The sequence below is a fragment of the Pleurodeles waltl genome, chromosome 6 (assembly GCF_031143425.1).
Source record: "Pleurodeles waltl isolate 20211129_DDA chromosome 6, aPleWal1.hap1.20221129, whole genome shotgun sequence".
In the NCBI taxonomy this organism is placed as follows: domain Eukaryota; kingdom Metazoa; phylum Chordata; class Amphibia; order Caudata; family Salamandridae; genus Pleurodeles; species Pleurodeles waltl.
This window is the reverse complement of record NC_090445.1, coordinates 434,163,854-434,176,976: the sequence shown is the minus strand read 5'-3', so window position 1 is coordinate 434,176,976 and position 13,123 is coordinate 434,163,854. Positions and strand designations below refer to the sequence as shown.

Below are 13,123 nucleotides of genomic sequence, written 5' to 3'. Positions count from 1 at the left end.
CCTGTGCCGCAGCGCCTCCCTACTAGACACTGACAAGCATCTCTTTCACAGCTCATGAAGGGCTGAAAGAGTGAGGATGCTTGTTTTTTAAAAAAATTTAAACGTGCCCGGGCACCTAAATATTGGACAGTGATCGTCATGAACTGCTACAATTGAATAGAAAGCAGGCTTAGCAAATCAAATGATCATATAATGGAAGGGTTCTCCTTGTAGGCTGCTGCAGCATTACATTTGAACACTGCTGCCATTCTGGTGAGGGAAAACATCTAATGAGCCAAACAGTGCACTGTTTTGGTGAAAGTATACAATTTCTGGACAGTCAAATACTATACTGTAGCTAACATGAATGGATCTGAATATCATGTTTTTGTGGTGCTTCTTACAGCTCTTTTTCTGTTGATCGCTTAAGGTCAGGCGACAGCTGTACTGTCAAGCCAGGCCTATGTTGCAGTGCTCCTGATGGACAAAGATTATGTGACCATTAGGTTGCAAATTATAAATTTGCTGAGCGAAACTGTCTACATTTGCTATGGTGCACAGAAAAACTGCAAAAAGAAAACTTGCAGAGAAAAGGTAGAATCAATTTTTCATCTTGGATGGGTTTGGTTAGAGGATTATCCCGCAGATGCTGTAAAATTATTTTGAAATGTGCAGAAAAACGTTGCAGAAATGTATAAATGGAAATTTCGCAAAAGGGCAAAAATTTGTATCTTCGATGGTGATAATAAAACTTTGCATACAGCTACTTCAGAGCAACTTTTAGAACAATACAAACGGTAACATTGACTCTAATCACTAGGACAAAAATAATTATAATAATAAAGTGTGTTATTGGTCGGGAAGTGGGTTAGGTTAGTTGGGTCGACGCAGTGTAAATGAAGGTGCTCACTGTTATTCAGTTTATGTTTTTGAAGTGGGGTTTTGTAAACAATTTTCTGAACAGAGGGGCTGGGGTTCTCAGATTAGGAGTGAAGGAGAACTGGTCCATGTCTGTTTTTGCCACATTTATGTTTGTATCACAACACATCCCCTGACCTTAGGCTTGTGGTCGGGGTGCAGGGTCTAAGACAGAGTCGATTACACAAGTCGAATTGGTCAGTAATGATCATTCAAATTAGCCCCACTCTGTGGCTAGACTTCAATGGTAAGAGTACTATTTGAGACGTAATGCGACAGAGAGAAGAGTCCTGCACCGCCGCATTCGCTTGGGGTAAGCGGTACAGCGTCAACTTAAATACTGCCCTATACATGGTGTTTTACTGGCAGTGGCGTCAGTGGTGTTCCTAGAAATTGGGGTTAGGTGAGAGGCAAGGTCTTCCTTAGGATGCTTTGCACCAGACACACCTCTCTCTTGGTTCTCTTTCTCTTCTGAGTCGGGAAGCTTTGTTTTGGGAACGGATAGTCATAGCATTCCAAGAAGCGGGCAAGGTTAAAATCTTCCCCTTGAGTGGAGATAGTGCTGCAAATTTCAGGTTGTGCTGTTCACCTGAGCCAGTATTATGAAGTCTGGTTAAGCCCTGAGCATCTTCATGTATCTAATTGCAAGTAGAGCTTCCCAAATCAACAGGATGGTCAAAACGGTCAAGGGTTGGCGGGATCAGTTTTGTTCAGCTCAGATTCACAAGATATACGTTTAAGGTCTGATTCAACTCGTGGTCGTCCTGATATTGCTGATTGAATATTCTGGCCAGAAACTTGTGCCCTTGCAAGGTTGGACCGCCTGCAAGTAATCCTGGAGTCTGGTAGGTACCATGACTGGAAATCCAGCATCCTGCAAAGTTTAGCAACATTTGCAAGAACACAAGCAACACAAAAGTAGATCTGTTTCCAGCATCATATATGATCTTTACATCTACAGTCTGAATTTTCCTATTACCAAGATTGAATGGGCTGCTAGATAAGAGTAGTGCACATTCAAGAACATTTTTGGTATAAATTTGAGAGGTGCAAATTTGAGTGGTTTGGCTGCAAAATGGGAATATCTACTAAATGGGCAGAGTAGAAGGAAAATCGAAGAGAAGCACAGGCTGGTACATAAAAAACACACATCCACACACACAAAGGAGTAAACCAGCTGCTTTTTACCAAAGTGACAACCCAATCTACTCCAGTAGTTCTACTGACCAAACTGACTCAAATATACTCCAACCAAGAGCCTGAGTAAGTAATACCACTAAAGACCAATCACTGGTCTCTTGGAAAACAATGGAGGCAGGTAATAACATTAATAGCAGTTAGGGAAAATAGGAAAAAAGTGAAAATATTCTGAATAAAAAAAAGAGTGTCTATATACATATATTTTCTATAAAATGTAAACACACATAACAGTACACGTAGCTAGAATTAGTAGAGAATACATAAAGCCCAAAGGTTTAATTCCTATTCAAAATGGCTATTTGGGGTCGGAAAATGAACGTTTTGGACTTCACAACACCCATTTGTCGGGAAGTCTGGCTTAGTGTTTAAGGCTCACCAGGAGCAGTAGTGTAATACCCTAAACTTGCTCATGCCAAGCTAATTTAAGAGAGTGAGAGACTGGCACTGCTGGCAGTTGTCAGGGCTGCATGGTGTTATGCTCCACATGTGTGGAGAACACACTACGCACACCTTGCAGATGATGGACTACATTTTCCATCAGTCCTTAAACTCCAGGGGCATATTTACAAGCCCCTAGCGTCACCTTGTGCTGCCCTAGTGTATTTTTTTTTTTTCGCTAAGACAGCTTTAAGGAAGCCTTTCTACTGTGCTGTATTTACAAAGTGATGCAATGATTTCATTGCACCACTTTGTAAACCCTCATGCCACATTATGCCTGCGCCAGGCATAATGTATGCAAGGGCGGTGTTCAGATGCAGGGAGGCCCTAAGAAATGGCACAGTGAAATTTATCTTTCACTATGTCATTTTTTCTGCCCTTTTTAAGGCCTGCTCAAAAGCAGGCATTAAAATGACGCACCTATTTTAATCAACGGGCCTCCCCGTGGTTTGCTGCACTAGCATCAAAATTATTGACGCTAGTGCAATAAAGCGCCACAATAGCGTAAAACGACCACCATGGTGTGCCATATTGTAAATACGGTGCAACCCTGGGGTCGTTAGGTGGGGCAGGGGCGACACAAGAAAGTGGCGAATTGGGACCATGTGAAGGAATTGTAAGAATTGCCTCATTAAAAAAACACACAGCACATGTATATATGATTAAGCATTCAGAACAAGAGCTCTTTGGAAAGTGATATGCAAACTGCTGTGATAGGAACCATATAACATTAGTACCTTTCCCAATGGCACAAGAATCGAGTAGAAACAAAATTTATATTCATCAATGAGTACTAATTATGGAGCTTGAATCAATTATCCTGTCAACAGGGGAGAAGTGTATATGAACATATATAAAGGTACTTATCTCTTGTTAAGCTTCAGTTTTAGTAATAACAGGATTTATACCAGAACACAGAGTTGGTTTACAGAGATACAATTAAGGTATATCATTTTCACTGCTAAGGATAGATGCAGAACATTCATTGCAGATTCCTGAGATATATCATGTCCTTTATATACACACTTCAACTTGCAGCTGTCATGTCCAACAGAGTGGGGAGCCAGTGGCGGTATCCACTTTATCAGGTCCTGTAGACATTTTCCAATGTGCTCTAAGATGCAGGTCTTTCTAGTCTGCCTATCCACTAATATTTGGGAGTTGTTCCTGGTGGCTTACCATGTTTCACAGGGTCAACAACTTTTATGAACATCGCCCCACACAGAGGATGTTTGTTTGAAAAACTCATCCTCCGAGAGGGTAGGATTTACCTACCTCCACGACTATCTGGCAGTGTCAGCAGGTTGTTCATCACATATAGTGTTGCATCTTCGAGGCTATAAGAGGGAGACTGCTGAATGGGGGAGAAATCCTTCTCACCACTGTGGTCAAATAAGGCACCTGTAGGTTGAGGTGTGGGTGGGTCCTGTGTAGCTGATACGACCATTCATCTCTTTCTAGCTGTCATCTGGGGACTTGCAATCCATAGGAGAACCTTAGGACGAGGCAGTCGGCTGATTGTTAGGTGTTTTTAGAGGTAACTTCCTGGGTGAGACTACCAATTCTCTTTCCTCTTCAGTGGTGGAGACCACAGAGATATTAGCTTTTAAGAAGATAGGGTTTTCTTCCAGAATTAGATACCGTCCTCCATTGCATAATCGTCAAGCTCTTGTTCCAAAGGAGCTGCAAGAGAACGGTAATATAAATGGTGACTTAGACATTAAACATTTTGTTAAAGTCAAACACAGAAATTTACTTTAGCTTTTAGCATCAAATGACACTGTAGCATAGTAAAACATTAGATTATTATACAGTGGTGGTAGTTGTTTATGATGTGGATATACAAATAAGATATAGTAATGTCTTACCTGCCACTGCCACAGATGCTACCTTTGTGCCTGGATACCTAGATGTCAACTACTGAACCAGCACACTCATAGAACCTAGGGGACATGTATCCCTTGATCAGAGTCTGGAGAAAAAGTAAAGAAATGTGACACTGAGACATAGAAGACTTGTGACAGGTGATACAAATGATATCAATGTTGAAGATGTAAACAAGATATATCATGTTCCTTTCACATGGAGAAATGACTAAAGGGACAGGCTTATGCTAAAAATGATAAAGGGGAAAAATAAGTTACAAATAGAGATAGTAAAGATATTATAGCAACAGGTATACATGACAGATGGAGGAAAGTGGGACTGTCGCAAAGGCTCTAATTATTCTAATAAAACTACTGGATTTGAGCAGCAGAATCACCTGCGGTGTGGGGGGACTGAGTCTAACCCAGTGCAAGTGACACCTGTCTGCCCAGTCCGGGTTTCTGGTTCCAGCTAACTAGCAGTGCCTCATCTCTACCCAAGAGCAGGGATGATTGGGCAGCCGAGTGCATGACACAATTGACTCCTCAGGGAAATCGTCGTCACTCAGATCACATTTGTTTCTCTCAGTTACATTAGTCTCACATATAAAAGGACAAGCAGAGGCTGTGTATGTTTCAACAAGGTTTTAATGAAGCAACTGCATCTTAGATAATAAAGCAAGTGTGAGAGAGTGTACGTTACTGTGACAAAGGGCATATCACACACTGATTGGCTTCAATGCTAACATTGGTGGTTAGAGTGGATGACAACAGACATACACATACCAATGGAGATGCAAAATAGGATAATTGTGTGACATGATACGGACATTAGACATAAATCCAGTCACTAGACTTATTATTGGGCATGCTGAAGATTGGGTCCTTATTGCATTACTGATTTACAACTTGAATATACTTTCGAAAGTTAAGAGAAGAAAGGTTAGAAAGTCACAATTGTCCTGGCTGTAGCCTTAGCAGGGTCTGCCTTACGTCTGGGGCCAGTCTTTACGGCACTCTCGTTAGAGAAGAAGAGGACGTGGTGGCTGGTGGTGGAGGGGCTAACGAAACAAGACCTTCAAACCATATGTATGAGCACATATTAAGTCTATTCAATTACAGTATAAGCATGTGGTGAGTACATGGTCTCAACACATATAAAGAAGACTCATTTTCAAGGGTTTTGTTGTGATAGTGATAGCAGTGTGGCATACCTATATGGGTGATAGGAATGCGTTTAGACACGCAGCCTGGTTGTCATATTGCCACAATAAAGGCTACTATTCTCCACCTTTTACTACTAAGTAATTTGATATGAAGTTGTTTGAAAGCACATCAAATTAGAGCTCATAAACATTTGTATAATCAATTTACACTCTAAGAGGGAGTGGGTTAAAGCTGTGTGAGTGACGTGTTCCTATCTGTGAGGTGGAAAGACAGTAAGGTATGCATAGGGAGTTGTAATTTAGTGGCAACGTAGAGGGGTTTTAGCTGTTACCAGGCCTGCTGTTGGTATTCACTAGCACAGGCAGGCCATTTAGCAGGTCACAGTACATTTTTTTTACGGAGGACATGTTCGTCAAGTGGGGCAGGTGAGACGTAGACAGGACCTGGGCTCTCATCCAGGAAGGGCCTTTGTCACTTGCACCCTGGAAAAGTTCTCCTTTACCCTGCCTCCTCTCACCTTGCCACTTTCATTAGGTCCCCAAGGTGTGTAACTCCAGCCCCAATGCATTGGTAAAGTCTGCCACCTCCTGCACATGACTCTTTTCTCTGCTCCGCTCACAGTGTAGGGAGGGAAACCATGTTGTTCGCTGTAGTGATCCATGACAAAATTAACTACAAGGTCTCTCTCCTTCTTAATGACAATTCTCTTCCTCTTGAGTGTGTTGAGCTGCTTCCTGGAGGCTGCAGGATGTCTCTGGCATTTACAGCACCATGCAATCCAAAGGAAAGAGGGCCCCGTTTAGGGTGTGAGCTGCAGTAATGGGCTTGCAGGGTTGTTGTTTGTCAGCTATTCGTGATTTCGATGTCAGTGGCGGCCGGCAGCTTTAGGAGGGAGGGGGGCGGGCGGGATGCACACACACACACATTCATTCACACACACACACGCACAACCATTAACAACACTCATAACACTTAAACATGCACGCGGGCACCAAACATTCAATTTAAAACATCACACACATATTTCCCCAGAGCAAAGGGTAAAAACACACACATAGAAAAGATGGAGGAAGAGAAAGATGGAAAACCCGTCACAAAGGGAGAAAGCAGGGACCTGCAGGAGTGAGCTGAAGGGGAAGACGGCGTCTGGTAGTGGATTAAAGGGGCATGAGGCGGATTGAAGACCACGAGCCTTGGTACTGGGTACGCCAACATTTAGTTGCATTAATATGCAATTTAAGCACTGGGTATAACACAAAACAGCCTTGCAGTCAGAGCCCTTGTCCTCAATATAACTACAAAATGTCTCTCACTACAACTGCTACCAAGGCAATGGTGGTATTCCTTCTGTCGCACATCCCACTCCTACAAAGAACACCTCTGTGCCCAACACAAAACAGAATTTGACTACAAACACAGGTCATGTCCATTGAGTAACATTACATTGTGCGATCGTACCACAGTGCTTAGAACCTGCAGAAGTGCGTTGTTAAAACACTATATAAAACAATGTATTGTTGACTTTGCCAGTGTTTGCAGTTGTCTTACTAATGTATGCTGGTTCAACACAGGTTGTCAAGTGACTGTGTCCCGCGAGTGGATTACTATCATCGCATGTTTTTTAAACCTGGCAGCTCATCAGCATGTTTATCTATCTGAGAGGACATTTAAATAAGCGCTTGCTGCGACCTCTTCGTAGCGCTGTGAGACCGTCGTGGCCCCACACTGAGAAACCTGCTTAAAGGCAGCGTGTAAGGAGAGAAAAGGTAAACAAAAGGTCCAGTGAAAATAAAGCTTTGAGATGCCGCCAGCCCCTGCAGCCCTTAATGCAGACTGGGTGTCTGAGTCTTAAAGGCGGCGCATCTCCGTGGCACAGGGGTTCCCGTCCTTGGGACACAGCAGAACAGAGGCAGGCGGTGAGACGGCCCCCTGTGGCCCTCTCGTCACCTGGGCACATGCTGCAAGCTCTTGAAATCCGGCAAGGCACCTTGCTGTGTCATCAGCCGATGCTCGGAGAGGGAATCCCGTTTCATCTGCTCGCATCACCTGTTGTTTGCTCGTGTTCGCGCCGCGCCTCTGGCTCCCCACGGGCTCCGGCTCTTTTAGCAATGAGCTGGCAGCGTCTCTCAGTGCAGACACGGAGAGCTGTTCTAAACGGTATCTAAGAATATTATACAGCGCCTTCTAAGTTTAAGAAAACGTGTATTTCTGTATCATGCGGACGCGTTTCACCTCGGTGCTGAGGATTATATCACTACATTTAGTGGCATTTACTAAAAGTGATAGTTTTTAAATATAACCTTGGGAACCTTCCTGCCCTGACGACAACGCCATTACTGAGCAAAGAGGCAAGTCAGTTGCCATAGGTGGCCTGGATTTTAGATAAAGCAACATTGTAATCTGTCAGATCAAAGACAAGAGGATTGTGTACAGCGCACATCCGGGAGCTTTTGGAAATGCTCCCACCTATGATAATGAAGAAAAAAAGGCTCTTTAAAATAAACTATTTGTCGAGGATCACACAATTTGGCCAAGAAGAGAAGACAGAATCGATGCCAGGTTTTCTGATTTCATGTTGAGCAATGCAGTCACTAAATGGGTATCTATAATCGCTTTTTTTTTAATTACATCAATGGTTAATGCTTTGGCCCAGAGTTATCATTGCGTTGCATTGCTCTTGCGTCATGCATGCTGCCGCAAGGGCAATGCAATACTTGAGCCATATTTACCAAGCAACGCAAAGCCACCTTGTTGCTTGATAAACTTGACTGAATGCAGGCAGCGCAGGTCGCTGCCATGAGCTGCTCTGTCCCGGGATGGCATTACATGGGTAGAGCGTGGGTGTTCCCATTCATCCATCCATGAATATGGAACATTACCAGATTTACGAAGAGCGGTAAATCTGGGAATATGTCAAAATGGTGTGCCTTCCCTGGGGAGGCACCACAAGGAGAAATATCTTTATTACTCCTCGGTGTTTCCGCTTTCTAAGTGTGGAAAAAGCCTCAGTGGCTTTTTTCTGCAGGAAAGCGTCCCTCAAGCACAACTACAATCCTGAATAAGTGAAATGTATTTAGGCTAGACAGATTGATCAGAATTATTTGAGGTAAGTCTGTAGTCAGTGATATCTTTATCTACCAAGTTGTTTTATGAACATGATTCAACCATTCCTAAGCATTTGATGAGCCAGGCGACGTGTCTTGCCACTTGTGTGGCGTGCAGCCCTGGTGCTTTTCCAAGGCTGAGATGTCAAGCCGTCAAAGGCAGAAGAAAAGGAAAACAGAGTCAAATCAAATCAAATCATTAACATTTATAAAGCGCGCTACTCACCCGTGCGGGTCTCAAGGCGCTAGGGGGGAAAGGGGGGGTTATCGCTGCTCGAACAGCCAAGTCTTTAGGAGTCTCCGGAAAGCGGAGTGGTCCTGGGTGGTCCTGAGGCTGGTGGGGAGGGAGTTCCAGGTCTTGGCCGCCAGGAAGGAGAAAGATCTCCCACCCGCCGTGGAGCGGCGGGTGCGAGGGACGGCAGCAAGTGCGAGGCCAGCGGAGCGGAGGGGGCGGGTGGGGACGTAGAAGCTGAGGCGTCTGTTGAGGTATTCCGGTCCCTTGTTGTGGAGGGCTCTGTGTGCGTGGGTGAGAAGACGGAAGGTGATCCTTTTGCTGACTGGGAGCCAATGCAGGTGTCTCAGGTGTGCGGAGATGTGGCTGTTGCGGGGTACGTCGAGGATGAGGCGGGCCGAGGCGTTTTGGATGCGTTGCAGGCGGTTTTGGAGTTTGGCTGTGGTCCCGGCGTAGAGGGTGTTGCCGTAGTCCAGGCGGCTCGTGACGAGACTCTTCTAAGTCTAATCGGTTTGCCCTAAATCCTGTAGCGCCTTGTCAAGCTAGCGGGAAACGTCCTCAACCACGCCTAAACAACGCATGGCTTTTTTTGTGCCTTAATCACGCATGTTGTGAACTTCACATATGTGTGGTTAAGGTACAGAAAAAGCCATGCTTTGTTTGGGAGAGGACACGGAGCACGCAGTGAGGTAAGTGGGGCTGGGGCAGGAGTGGAGGGTGGATTAAGGGATTGAGGTGAGGGGGTCTGGGGGTCAGGCAATATTTTTTTAAGGGGCGGGTTGGAGGCTTGGGTATTTTTTTTAAGGGCTTAGGGTGGGGCAGTTGGGCAGTTTTTAAAAAACACATTTTGGGGTGGGTGGGGGTTTGAGTATATTTTTTATTTAGGGTGGGGGTTTGAGTATATTTTTTATTTAGGGTGGGGGGTCGGGTAGTTTATTTTTAAAGGAGTGGGGAAGGGTTAAGGAAGGGAGGAAGGAGAGAAGAGGAGGAAGGTTCTGGAGAGGAAGCAGTGAGGTAAGTGGGGTTGGGGCAGGGTTGGTGCGTAGTTTGCGTAGTTTTTAGAGGTGGGGTGGATTTATTGCTTAGGGTGGGTGGGGGTGTCGGGTTACTTTAGCTTTAGTTTTTAGGGGTAGGGGAGGAGGGCTGTTTTTTTTTTTTTACAGTGCATCAGGGTAATTTTGTTTTTAGGGGCCAGGGGGGGGTCGGGATAGTTTTTTTTTTTTTTTTTTGAGGGCTTAGGATGGGTAGTTTTGTTTTTTTAGGGCTCAGGGCAGGTGAATGGTGTCGGGTTAATTTACTTCTATGGGGTAGGGGTGGGAGGTAGGAGTAGTTTTTTGGGGGGGCTCAGGGAAGGTGGGGGTTCAGGGTAGTTTTGGTATTAGGAGTGGGGGTCGTTTTGGCCTCAGGACAGGCAGGGGTGGAATGATAGAACCACACATGCCGTTTTGCATGCTGTTTCCACACATGCCTTTACTAGGCGTGCTTTTAAAATGAAAATTCATTGTAAAGGCATGCATGGTAAAGGCATGTGTAGAAACAACGCGATCGCGGTTCTGACTGCATTGTTAAGGAACGCGTGGTTCCAGCATGTGTGGTTCCATCATACAACCAAAGCTTGCAAGACCTGCTATTGATTGCTGGAAGAACAGGGGGACTAGTTTCTGTGGTCAGTTTGGGTCTAATGGTGTAGTTAGGTTGTGTAGTGTTGATAGCAAGATTTTCATAGCCTGAGTGCACCATTACGCTGCTTAGATCCCACACAAGGGGTGAAAAACAAGTTGGATGACTCATCAAATGCTTAGGAATGCTTTAATCATTTCAATAAGTTAACTTGCTAAAGATATCACTGACTGCAAACATACTTCAAATACATTCTGATCAAATCATCTAACCTCAATACATTGCACTTACTTTACTATTGTGGGCACAAGGGGTATTGCCTCCCCGTAGAGTACTGACAGTTTCAACTTTTACGTTTACCATTATAGGGTGAGTGCTTCCCAGTATTTACACCACTTCTTATTGCCTCAGACAAAAACAATCCTGCAAGCAAAGCAGGCATCCTTACACCATGACGCATGGGCTGCATTGGTGCTAGGCAGCAGATTCTGCATCAGCACAGGCAGAGAGCAGGAATGCTCTATATATTGGTAAATATGGTGCATTTCCGCCTTCTCCCCTTTATGCAGCTCAGGAAGTTGTCTTGCTATGTAGCATTGCGTGAAAGATTGATAAACCTGGCCCTTTGTTTTTAATTCTTTGTACATGAGGTTAGAACATAGGTGACAGGCAGAAGCCACATGAAAACTCAGCTCGTTTTTCGGGAACAAGGGTCTAAGAGGACCTCGACCCAGATCCTGGCTTGAGCTTTCGTTGGCTTGCCAACCACTATAAGGAGCATCCACATCCCTACAGTACCAGGCTGTACTGCAGATTCTGTGAGATGTCAGTTACTCTCTCTTGCACCATGTTATGCTGCATACACTCCAAGTACCCTTGCTTCCTTGTGCACTATACTTTAGAATGAAAGTCCTCTGCATGGACTAGAAAACATTGAATCCGCATCTATGCATGTTTCTGACTTATCCTGTGTGATTCCTCCAGCGAGTCTGCAATTATGCAATCTCACTTGTGGTGATAAATTTCATTGTTGATTTTGTTGTTTTCATGTGACAGGGGAGCACTCAAAGTGTACCCCCTTTCTACGAGTGGGTAGTTAGAGCTGTCCAACCCACACTCTGTGGATTGGTGGTCGTAACAGCGTGCTTCAGTCCAGGCGCACAGCTTTTTACCTATACCGCTGTGGGTAGATGTTTAGTGGCTCACAGCAGTGAAGGTCGATCCAGTCTCTATCACTGGGATCCACTGACTTCCTCATTTGTGGGACGTGTATGATGGAAGTATTCCTGTGTATATAGGCCATGTGTGGTTCATGGGTGCATTATTACATGATGAAATCCATCCTGATGTTGAGCGTCTGCTGTAGGCTACGCCCATCCTCCTATCCAAGGCTGTGCTGTAAGTACCCTAGAGTACCCCCACCTGTACCAGGGAGGCTTTGCTGTAAACACGGAGAGCACAGTACACCAGAGTAATCCCACCTGTACCAGGGAGGCTTTGCTGTAAACACGGAGAGTACAGTACACCAGAGTAACCCCACCTGTACCAGAGAGGCTGTGCTGTAAACATGGGGAGTACAGTACACCAGAGTAACCCCACCTGTACCAGAGAGGCTGTGCTGTAAACACGGAGAGTACAGTACAACAGAGTACCCCCACCTGTACCAGGGAGACTGTGCTGTAAACACGGAGAGTACAGTACACCAGAGTACCCCCACCTGTACCAGGGAGGCTGTGCTGTAAACACGGAGAGTACAGTACAACAGAGAAACCCCCACCTGTACCGGGTAGGCTGTGCTGTAAACATGGAAAGTACAACAGAGTACCCCCAACTGTTCCAGGCAGTCTGTGCTGTATACACAGAGAGTACCCCCATCTGCACCAGGAAGGCTGTGCTGTACACACGGAGAGTAGCGGCACCAGGAAGGCTGTGGTGTAAAGCAGAAGAGTACATCCAGGGTACCCCCACCTGTACCAGGCAGGCTGTGCTGTAAACACAGAGAGTACCCCACAGTACCTCCACCTGTACCAGGCAGTTGTGCTTTATACACTGAGATTACCTCACGGTACCCCCATCTGTACCAGGCAGACTGTGTTGTAAACATGGAGAGTACCCACAGAACCCCCACCTGTACTAGGTAGCTATGCTTTAAACACTGAGATTACCTCAGAGTACCCCCACCTGTGCCAGGCAGCTGTACTGTAGACACGGAGAGTACCCCAGAGTACCCCACCGTGCCAGGCAGCTGTAAACACGAAGAGTACCCCAGAGTACCCCACCTGTGCCAGGCAGCTGTGCTGTAAACATGAAGAGTACCCCAGAGTACCCCACCTGTGCCAGGCAGCTATGATGTAAACATGAAGAGTACCCCAGAGTACCCCCACCTGCGCCAGGCAGCTGTGCTGTAAACATGAAGAGTACCCCAGAGTACCCCACCTGTGCCGGGCAGCTATGCTGTAAACATGAAGAGTACCCCAGAGTACCACCACCTGTGCCGGGCAGCTGTGCTGTAGACACGGAGAGTACCCCAGAGTACCCCACCTGTGCCGGGCAGCTATGCTGTAAACATGAAGAGTACCCCAGAGTACCACCACCTGTGC

General features: G+C 45.5%; 1 long non-coding RNA gene across 1 annotated transcript in view; it reads right to left on the bottom strand.

The window, feature by feature from the left end:
* Window positions 1-2,295: 2,295 nt before the first annotated feature.
* The window catches only part of LOC138299856 (uncharacterized), a 42,481-nt gene continuing 31,653 nt past the window's right edge, over window positions 2,296-13,123 (bottom strand). Inside the window, exons 2-3 of the long non-coding RNA XR_011204841.1 lie at window positions 4,404-4,507; window positions 2,296-4,218 (exon numbers count right to left, since the gene is read on the bottom strand). This is a non-coding gene — a long non-coding RNA (uncharacterized lncRNA). The remainder of the gene's footprint in view (window positions 4,219-4,403; window positions 4,508-13,123) is intronic.